At 40.4% G+C, this 10,708-nt stretch overlaps 1 long non-coding RNA gene across 2 annotated transcripts; it reads left to right on the top strand.

Annotated features, from left to right (window-relative positions):
• The first annotated feature begins 2,087 nt into the window (after window positions 1–2,087).
• LOC136298838 (uncharacterized) lies at window positions 2,088–7,374 on the top strand. 2 transcript variants are annotated; one of them, XR_010723385.1, is made up of 3 exons: window positions 2,088–2,214; window positions 4,091–4,157; window positions 7,197–7,374. It is a non-coding gene; the product is annotated as an uncharacterized lncRNA (long non-coding RNA). The 2 variants fall into 2 exon arrangements; XR_010723386.1 differs by having other exon boundaries at window positions 2,088–2,262.
• Window positions 7,375–10,708: the final 3,334 nt, after the last annotated feature.

Raw genomic sequence — 10,708 nt, 5'->3', positions numbered from 1 at the left:
GTGGAGTTTGTTTATTTTTCAGACTGTGGTGATGCCCTTGTAACAGAGGACTCCCAGAAACCAACAGCCCCTTCACGGTTTCATGGATTCAGTGACAGGAGAGACCCTGCTCACTTGCCTTCCCTTCTCATGCCATAACTGAGAACTCTGAGCACCGCTTGGCAAAGGCAGAGGGATGTGGCACACTCAGCGGCAAGGACTCCTTAGTGGATCCTGAAAATTGTACCGAGCAACTTCATGACAGAGTGCAGTTACTATACTTCAACAGTGAAGTGACAATCTGTGACCAGCAAGAACTAGTGACTTTCCAGCAATGTAGGTACAGCTTTGCCATGGCAAAGATGAGGTGCAAGAGCAAGGTCAGCCTGCTCTTGTCCCAGGAAGGATGACTGGAAGGGGCGGAGCTTGAGGGCAAGTGTCCTCCTTGCATATCTTGGTCTTCTGTCAGGAAACCTTATAAAGAAAAAGCCACTCAGAAGCATCAACTGCTTGTGATCAGCTACTCAGCCCTCACTGGAGTGTATGTGCTCTGAGGGTCACTCATCAGGCAATGAAAGGGAGAAAACAGTACTGCTTTGGTAGCTGGAAGTTTGCAGGCGTTCAGAAGAATAGAAGAGGGGGCTTAAACTCTTTCCACATTTTGCCTAGGACACTGTCGAAGGTCTTACAGGCGACACAGGGGTAGACAGGGATATGCAGGGATGCACAGTGATGCTCAGGAGAGTCCAGAGGTACCCACCCCTCTGTGGGTTATTGGTCCCTGGAGAGACGTCACCTACTGAAGCCCTGTAAGCAGAACATCCTTTTATGGAGACAAGCAAACTTTTAGAAATCCAGTCACTGTAAAATCTTTCACCCCTAATATAAATTTTTCACTGAAATCTGTTTATTTTAGGCCTGCTGTGTCATAACAGATCCAAGAGCTGCATTTTCTCTTGGAAAGAGACAATGTTTTGTTTAAAAATATTAACTTTTCATGACATTCAGTCTCAATGTCTATACAAGCTTTTAAACTCTGGCTCTCTGGTGTAGATGAAGGAACAGCTTCTTCCTCAATGTAATTCTGCCTAAGTCCATGCATTTACAAGGGGGGTGAATTTTGTCCATAAGGTTTGTGATTCTCAGGCAGAGGCTTATTGACAGGCAGTGTGCTGAAGATATTTACATTCAGCAAGGCTCATAAGCCACTGAACATCTGTTCTCTCGTTAGCAGCCTCCTCAGCATTTGCCCTGTAGGCAATAATCTACAGGACAAGTTTCCCAGCATCTAAACTACTGTAGGATAATTCTTTAACTAAATGGAAAGCAAAGCCCAAGGCCCTGGGAATTCGCTTTTGTACAATAATCTTTTGTGTGCGTACAGTGGAAACCAGAGGATTATGGAGTCAAATCATGAGAATTCAGGTCAAGTGAGATTTGGAGGGGGGAGGAGAAGATGACAGAAGCACCAGTGGGAAGGTAGTGATCCCAGGGGAAGTAACGTGACGCTTGCAGATAAGCCTGTTCTGCTGTCATGGTTTAATTTTACACATCAGTATTAAAATTTCTGAGCAGTGCTGAACATCAACTCTCCTTTGCTGCATGAGGTCCTTTTGTGTTGGTTTTTTTCTCCTCTAGCAGCTGTGTTATTTTGGACTATTCCTGTGTCTGGGTTATTTTCTTCTATCATGCCTCCATTTTCTAGCTCTTTATTATTTATTTCTATCTGAGAATTTGTGTGCTTGAATCTCTAGCCTCCATTCAGCTCCCTGTTATTTTTCTCATTCTTGCACACTTAAGGCCAGATCAAGGGTTTCAAAGATTCTCTAGATATACAAAGTGATTCATTTATCTCCCCTGGACATTTGCTTAATGGAAGGAAGGAAATGTCATTAAAGAAAAGCACTATGAAAAATGTGATGCTGTTTTTTCTCTTTTTGGCAAGGGATTGATGTGGATGTCCAGACCAACACCCAGAAACTCTATTCAAATGCTTGTCTGCTCTTCCCACAACGCAGAAAGATCCAGCTGAATCCAATCAAATGTTTAATGTGCTCTTGGCTGGTTTACACTGCTAAGCTGATGGGAGGATGTGCTGTTGGGGCAGTGACTGCTGAGAGAACAGTGAAATAGAAGGTGTTAAATTAGACATTGGTGTAAGCAAAGGAGAAAACAGCATCAAGGAAAATTCATAAGACTTCTGCAAAACTGAACAGCTGTACAGCTCATCTGAACGTGAGGATTTTCCTTACCTTTTTAAGAGATAGTCAATATGACAGAAAGGTGATGTGTTCTATCTGTGTTCTAAAATCCTGTCTCAATTGCCATATGTGAGACCTAGAACAAAATACCTCCTCTACTGACTTTGTAAAATATAACATGCTAAGCAAGACACTGCAAAAAGCAGCTTCACTTTCTGCTCTGCAGTGGTGGTAGCAAAAGTTTCAGTCTCTAGGTGTTTGGAACCATGAATATGCTGCAGATTGGGAAATGCAGGGGGAGGAGAGTTTGGTTGTTTTTTGTACTGGTTTTCTTGGGGTTTTTTGGTTGCTTTTTATGTTTTGTGGGGGTTTTCTTGTTTGTTTGGTGTTTTTTGTTCTGGTTTTATCAGGGGTTTTTTTTGGTCACAGCATTTTTGTGCTTCCAAGAAAAGAGTAAATGAACCTGCCTGGATGGGATAGACTTCAGGTTGTCCAAAGTCTTGTAATTCAGTCTTTCTTTGTGTGCGTTATAAAAGACCTGAGCTGCATGTCTACACAGTTTTCCTTAACACCTCTGAGATATTCTGTGTTCTTGCTCTTTTTTCTTTGTGTCCCACTTTTAGTTGTTTAATTCATATGATCCAGATGGGGGCAGACTGCATGCTGGGCCAGGGAGAGAGGCAGGAGGGATAATAGAAGTCTTTGTGGGGAGTAACCCACAGTTTGGATGTCATATTTAAAAAGTACAGTACAGAGTACAGATGTTATGGGTTGTAATAGCTTGGTCTGCAGGGAATGACATCCTGTATTGGATGAAATGGTTTGACCTCTTCTATTGAAATGCTAATGTTTGACCATTTCCTCCAGTAAAGTGAGTCTCATTATTTCTCATTGTAGCCTACATTTACCCTTCCTCCACTCTGCGCCACCCTGACCCCAGAGTTTCTGCTTTTCCAATATGCACTTAAAATTTGTCTGCTATGTGATCGTTTTATGAGGTGATATCATGAAGCATAAGTATGTGTTCCAGCTGTGTTAGTGACCCTGCCTATAAACCAGGGAGGTTGGCTAAGCACTCCCTTGCCCTCTTGCCTAATGTGACTCACAACAAGAAGATGCAATGATCCAGACTGCAAATGTGAAAGAGAGTGAACAATCCAGATTAGACCCTGGAAAAAGGAAACTCTAAGTGAAACTGACTTTTTATCTCTTTGTGTCTTCATGTTGACACTACATTAGGAAGGCTGACATCAGATATCTCCAGAGGCCCAAATCCAATTTTGAATCAAATGTAAAAGACCAGCTTGTAAAGGCCAAGAATGAATTGGTTCTGCCAGAAGAAAAATTAGCACAGAAACAAGCTTGTTTCCAGAGAATCTACTGAAATAATGACATGATGCCTTAATAGGGATTGTGCCTATCTGAGTTTTTTTTTTTTAATTAGTGAAAGTTCACCCTTTGAAGTGACCAATGTGTCATAAGGAACATATCCATCTCCAAATTTGTTGCATGCAGTAATCTGTAGTTAAGATTACTTAGTTAGAATTGAGACAGACTGCCCTTTTTATTCTCTGTGTCTGTTTTAACACTAATCCCTGAACAAACACTTACAAAGGCAAAACAGATATATGCCTGTCCTATTCCCTTCCACTTACATCTGTGAGAAGCTGCAGAGATTTTGTGCTGCTTAGCTGTCATGCATTTTCTTAGTGCCAAGTTCTCATATTGCTGCAGTTCTAGGCCATTTGCTGTTGCAAGAGAAGATTTAGGTTAGTGGCTTTTCAACCTTTTTTGATTTGTGGACCCCTAAAAAATTTCCAGCAGTAGTGCAGACTCCTTTAGGAATTTCACATATGTAGATTGCTTGTCTGGCATTTATGAATTTTCTTTTTCTCAATCACTTTTTTCAGACTCTTTAGAAGTATTTCATGGCCTTGCCAGGCTCTGCAGACCATAAACTGCAAACCAGTGATTTAGGTGAGTTCTTGAACCATTGCTTCTCCACATGTACACTGCTATAAAAGATGAGAAGGCCATAGAATGAGTAACAAGACCAGTGTTTTGGGATTGTGACTTCCAGTACTTTACAGTCTGTCAAAGCTGAATGCAGGGTTTTTAATCAGCCAGGGTTCACATATGAAAAAACCACACGGTGATGGTGTGCCAACACCCACTTTTTCCCATCCTCTCAGTGACTGTGGATGTTGAGTTAAAGGTGTTCTAACACCCCCATAAATCATTGCCAGTTGCCTCCAGAGTTAGCTAGCAGACAATATAGGCTTTTTGGCTTCTCAAAGCCTACCCCAAATAATGGTCTCCAACTAGATTTCTTTAGACTGAGACCAGGCTTAGGAGGAAATGTGGGAAAATGGAACAAAGAGGTGATACAGACTGACAGTGTGGCAGGTAAGAGGTGAGCTTTGACTCCTAAAAGGTAATTAAAATGATAGGCTGGATAGACTTGGGTCAAAACAGGTCTTGGAAAATTACTAGAACAGCTTTTTCCTTGCTGCACTAAAGAATGGTGAATCAAAGGAGGGCTGTAAATAGAAAGTGATTTGGTCAAAGCAGGCCACTGGCTAGGAAAAAGAATGGGGCAAAACACCAAATGACAAAAACAGAGAGAATAATGCAGCAGTGAAAATGCAAAGCAAAGAGAATGTAATTAGGGGTTCCAGCCTCATGGATGGAAAGAAAACATGTGTCTGATTTGGTTTACAGACAGAAATTATATATGTGGACATTTTTTGACCAGGAGTGCCAAGAACAAGGTCGAAGTTGAAGACGATGTCTTGACCTGCATTTCCTCTTCCTCTCCTTTACTTGGCCTTTGTTGTAAGCCTACTATTCTCTAGCCTGACACTGATCTCAAGGTCACTGTTTTCATTCTGTTCTTATCCCTCCCGCCAAGAGGTTTATAGAGCTTGGTGTTCTTTATAATGAAAGTATAGTGCCCATCAGCCAATACTTCCAGATTTTCAATTTTCTTTTTGGCCTCCTAAGGCTTTAATATGAAACCTTCCATCTCACTGTCCATCAGAACTACTGCTCCTGAATTATGGCCGATTTCCTCTTAATATCCACAGCAGGGATTTTAAAGAAATCAAATAACAAATAAAAAATGTTGCCACATCCCCCAGGGTTGACTCCCTGCCAATAATAAGCCAGACAAGATGTTATGGGACCTTTTGTTTCTGTACAGGACATAGAAGACAGAACCTTCCCTTTCTCAGGGGACAGTTCAGCATAAACCAGGTTAGTCTGCAAGCCTGTGTCTACAAAGGTAATGCCAAACAAAAACATCAATATGTCTCTAGAATATGGCATTGAGAGAAAGTGAGGAATAAAGTAAGATGTTTCATTAATCCCAGTGTCTAGTCTGAAGATCATGCAATTTAGGGCATGTTATCATTAACAAAAACCATTAGTAGACTTCCAGGTATGTACTGCAAGTGACTTCTAATTATTATCTGTTGTCTCTTGTTCAGTGCCTACACCAGGCACAGCTTCCTACACGGTCACAGAAACCACTCCCAGCACTCAAAGCTTTGGTTCATGAATTCGCTGTGCTTCCACAGCAAGTCAAAGTCTACACAAGTGATCATATTTTTAGCTGATGCAAAGTTGCTGATTAGTGACTGCACTGGAGCTCCACTGTTATGTGCAGCTGAGAAATGAGTGGGGTGACTTTTTGGAATAATGAGCATCTCTTCTGCATCTCAGCAGGGTGTTAACTGACAGCCCTGGGTCCAAGATCACTCTAATGATGGATTAATATAATATTCAGGGTCTTGCTTCATTCTGACAATGCCCACGCTTATATGATATTATAGATTAATTATGTTGGTTTCCACTGCTAGTGTTGACTGTTGTTGCTAATCTCAAAGTAAGAAAAGTAAATTTGCAAGAGGACAAATTAAGTATAATATCAGAGATTTTGTCTTTAGTGTTGGAGTCTCACAGAAATTTTCTCCTTGAATACTTATCCAGCAGAGATTTTACTGTCAAGTAGAAGATAACCAGGCATTCTTTCAGTAATATTTCTGTGGGAACCAGAATGGCTTGACTGTGTGATTATTTCAGCTGCTGTGTAGATAAAAGAAAAACATGAGCAGTGAAATGTTGAAAAGGTTTTGATATTATTATATGACTTCTCAACAGTTTTCTTTTTTCTTGCTCCTTTGTCTGGAAATAATGATTAGATCAATTTCCCTAAGAGTAAAGCAGTTGACTGTTCAAGGCAAAGTTTCTGTTTTAAGTGATAGATCTCTATTTTCTGAGCCAATGAAACTTCTTCTCTGCTCTAATGACATTTACAGACATGCTACTCATAGCTGACATTCCCTGCAGACCTACAGAGAACCTGATGACACTCCTGACCATGTTTTCTCCAGATTTTCTGTGTCATTTTTGTTCTTGTGTCCAGGTTTCTGTCCTTATTCATAAGCTGGTTGAAGCTACATACAGCTGCCACTGCATTTGTTACTTCTTCCTTCCCCAAGGTCTCTTTTTTTCAAGGGCTGAGATGGATGTATTTCTCCACTCAGCCACTATTAAGGTCTTTTCTGAGGGATGTGTCCTGTCTGAACTCAGCAGAGCATGTGTGTGACATTAATTGTAGGACCAGTCAGCAGTTTCCAACTTGAAGAGAGTTTTACAAGTGAACAGCTGAAAAATTTCACTCTGGACACTGGAGCCTTTGGCTCAGACTGGAGGGGTGTATCACTCACGAGGTACTTTGAAATGTGCAGGATGGACAGTTCTGTCCTTGGTGTGGATAACTTGCACATTTTTATTTTCCAGTGGTGTAAATCTGGCACCCCCTGGAGGAAGTATGTTTCAAAACACTCAAAGGAAAGAAATATTTTTAAAAAATCTCCTTTGATGAAGTAAATTCTTTAACCAGACTGTAAATTTTCCCAATTTTTAATGGATTCTTTGTGGAAATAATAATGTAATTTTTCTGTAGGCAGTTTTTCATCATGAGATAATATATGCAATTTTCTTCTTCCTTAGACTAAACATGTCAATCTAAGGCTTACTGGAGGATTTCTCAAACATAATGAATTATGTGATCAAAAAGAAAATTTGGACAGTCACCTATAAATGACAAGAAGAACCATTAAAGAGGTCTGTTTGAATCTGATCCAAGAAAAGTGAGAGTCAGTGTATGTCCATATGCTCGTGGCTTGGGGGCTCCTGTCAGGTAAGATGGGGGAAAACTTTACTGTAGGGCTGTGCCTGGATCTTCAAAAAACCCCAAATCCATGTCTTGGAAAATCTAAGGCTACTAGGAGTAGTTTCATTTTTCTAATCAAGTGGAATTGCTTTCTTTATTAGACAGAAGAGACAATCTGCTAGTGCTTGCAAGCTACCTACAGAGCTTGATGTTTGGAAAGTAAGAAGTGCCAAAGGCAAGATTTTGAACTGCTTTCCCCCACCAGCCTGGGGGGAAGAAGGGTGTAAATAATGCCAAAAGGTGTATTTATACTGCTTTAAAATTTCATTTGAATGTAACAAAATAGTTAGTTGGTAGCGATTTCTAAGAAGAAATGTCAATAAGGTTTCTTTTGAATTATTATTATTAGCTCTCTTTGGGAAATACCTGGCTGCATTTACAAAGTGGTTTCAAAGACAACTGGGAGTGTTGTTGATCAGTGCTGCATCGAGTGAGGCTCACTGGGGAAGTGTGAACAACAATTGCATTATTTTTTTATCTCTGTTTGCCAGCTGGGCACAGAGCAGTCTCTCCTCATTGCTCCTTCTCCCTCAGCAACAAAGCAAAGCTGTGGTCCCTGCTGAGAGGATCTTCTCCCTGGGAACTGCATGGCTTCATTAGCTCCCCTGTGCATGAATTTGGTGTGTTGGTTTAGTTTGTTTTCCTGAAGGTCCTCTGAATTGCCCAGGGAGTCCTTCCTTTGGAGGTACTTAAATTCGTTGCTGCTTAACCTTGTAACTCATGGGTAATTCTGTGCTGGTCTTCCCTACTCTGAAAGGGTCCCAAGCACTGGCAGTGGTCAGTAATGGATGTCTGGATTAACAGCATAAGAAAAAGGACATAAGTGACACTTTTTTTCTTTCCTTTCATGTGATGTCTCTGGCTGCCTTCCTTTCTCTACCACATGATAAGGAAGAAATCTGGGGCTGACTGCTTGACTTGGAAAACCCTTTGTGTTAATAATGTAGTCTTATTTACAGCATAGCAGGAACATAGAATATCTGCAGGACTGGGCTATCAGTATTTGGAAAAATGCTTGAGTAAAAGCCTGTCCTTGGTACAGTTTTGGTTTGGTTTTTTGGGGGTTTTTTGGGGGGTTTTTTTTGCACTACAAAATTGTTTTTTCCTTAGCCACAGACAAGCAGCCAGCGGTCAGAAACCACAGCTGAAGATGGCTGTGGCATAATATTACTCTTGCTGGCTTAGGATGATTTTAAATACTTTATTTTCCATGCAGAACACATAGTTATTAGTTTAATCATGAAATATGTTTTCCAAGTTGCTTTTGCCAGATCTGATATTAAGAATTTGATATTGCTTTCTCCAGAGGTGAAAAAAATTGAGGAGAAAATTAAATAGCACCAGTCTCTCTGAATGTTATCTACAACAGGGTGATAGAGAGCTTCAAACATTAATGCAATACAAATGCATTTGAACATTTACAGTAGGATTTGAGTAGCTGCCTTCAGGTCCTTTTCAACCAAACTCATTTTTATATTGTAATTTGTAAGGATGTCCTAAATTTCTTTTGCTGGAACCAGTATCAGAGGTGACAGTTTCTAGCTTGTACCCCTCAATCCACCACAGGGTATTTTCCAACCGCTGGTACGTGTATTACTACTTGTAGGGCAAAAAGAAGTAATATTTGTAGCTTTTTTTTCTCCTGATTTATGTGTACCTACACAGTTCAGAGCCTGAAAACTAATTCCATCTAGAATGAGCTGGAGTCTAGGAACAAAGAAGAGGGGGAGGTATAATGCTGAACAAACATTAACTGAGGGAGCAGATGGGAAAGGTGGTCTCTAGAAAGAGATCCTGTCCATTCTGCCCAGCTCAGGAGGGTGACAAGTACAAAATGGGGCTGTTGAGAGATGGATTACTTGGAATGTGGTATAAAACTACCCTGAGCTGGGAGGGAAGTGTGGTGAGTGTACATGGAGAGCAGTTACAGCAGTCAACTGCACACAGCAGATCAGTACGTCTCTAATTATTATTTGTCTGGCTGGCTAAGCAGTGCAGCATTTAAAACCTAATTTGTTGTATAATTTAATTTTAATTGAGTCTCCTATCCACACAGGACTCGTTAAGCTAGCTGTATGTTTCACTTGCTGTCTTTTTACATGGATACTATGGGAGAGCTGCAGGAGCTGAACCAATCATTTCCGTGCTCTGTGCTATCACTGAGGTGCAGTAATTCCTTGGTATGATTGCAGAGGGATCTCTTGGCAGGAATATTTGGAAAATACGTTTTCTCAATGCCACAATATAACAAAACAACTTCCTCCCTCAGCTAATGCTACAGTTTACACAAAAGATTTGGTTGTTGGGCTGTTAGTTGCATCTCCCATGTGCTGGTATTTTCCTCTGCCACTCAGAGATAACAATTACCAGTCACTGTGGGCAGTAATAAAAATGAAGCACCATGACAATGCTTTTGAGTGATTGTAACTTCCATTGATGTGCCTCTCTTCAAATGTATAAAAGGCTCAATTACTCAGTGAGGACAAAGTTGAAAGCAAGCAGGGTATTCTACAGACAAAATCCTTTTGGAGGAATGTAGACATTCAGGTCTCAAAGAACCATTTTTTTCCTACTGTTATTACTAAGGGAAGAGTTATAGACTAAGGTCAATAACACAAAGCTCTTAAGTACATGCATCAATTTTGACTCATGTGTGCTTATATTTTTTTTTCCTCACCTGTGGCACATGTGATTGGGACTGTGGAGCAACACTGTGTTAGGTATCAGTTAAAACTGAAGATCTTAACATTGCTGTATTTGAATAATTTTTCTTCTATCTGTAGCACCGTCCATCTGTCTTGCACAGGCTGGCGTTACTGTGAGATTTCTGTGGCCGAGGGGATCTGCAGGGCTTCCAGGAAAAATAAAAAAGCAAAATCTGAGAGCTCAAGCCTGTGAACCAAGTGGGAGTATCAATGCCAAGAACTGCAAGTAGTTTTGTTTTTAGTATTTTGTTTCCTTTTTTTTTTTTTTTTTTTTTGTCTTCTCATTTAATCCAAACTTCAACTTTAAAATCATTAAAGTGAAAAGGAAAAAAAGGGTCACTGCATCTGCATATATTAGATGATTAATTTAAGAAGCAGGGACATCCAGGACAGCTCAGCTTCTTCTTCCTGTTTTGATGAACATAAAACTGTTCTGAGTCCTTCAGATGAATATAATAAACGGATAGAAGGATGCTACCGATGCTGTGCAAAAGGACCACAAATCATTTGGCTTGGAAGCCACTTTTATACAGAGTGCTAATTGGTCTACAAAAATTAAGGTGCACACGATACAAGTGTCCCAG

This window comes from Chamaea fasciata, unplaced genomic scaffold (assembly GCF_029207755.1).
Source record: "Chamaea fasciata isolate MVZ Bird 193981 ecotype frontalis unplaced genomic scaffold, bChaFas1.0.hap1 SCAF_18, whole genome shotgun sequence".
Taxonomy (NCBI): domain Eukaryota; kingdom Metazoa; phylum Chordata; class Aves; order Passeriformes; family Sylviidae; genus Chamaea; species Chamaea fasciata.
Note: the sequence above shows the minus strand (reverse complement) of the source record. Positions and strands in the feature narration are given on the sequence as shown.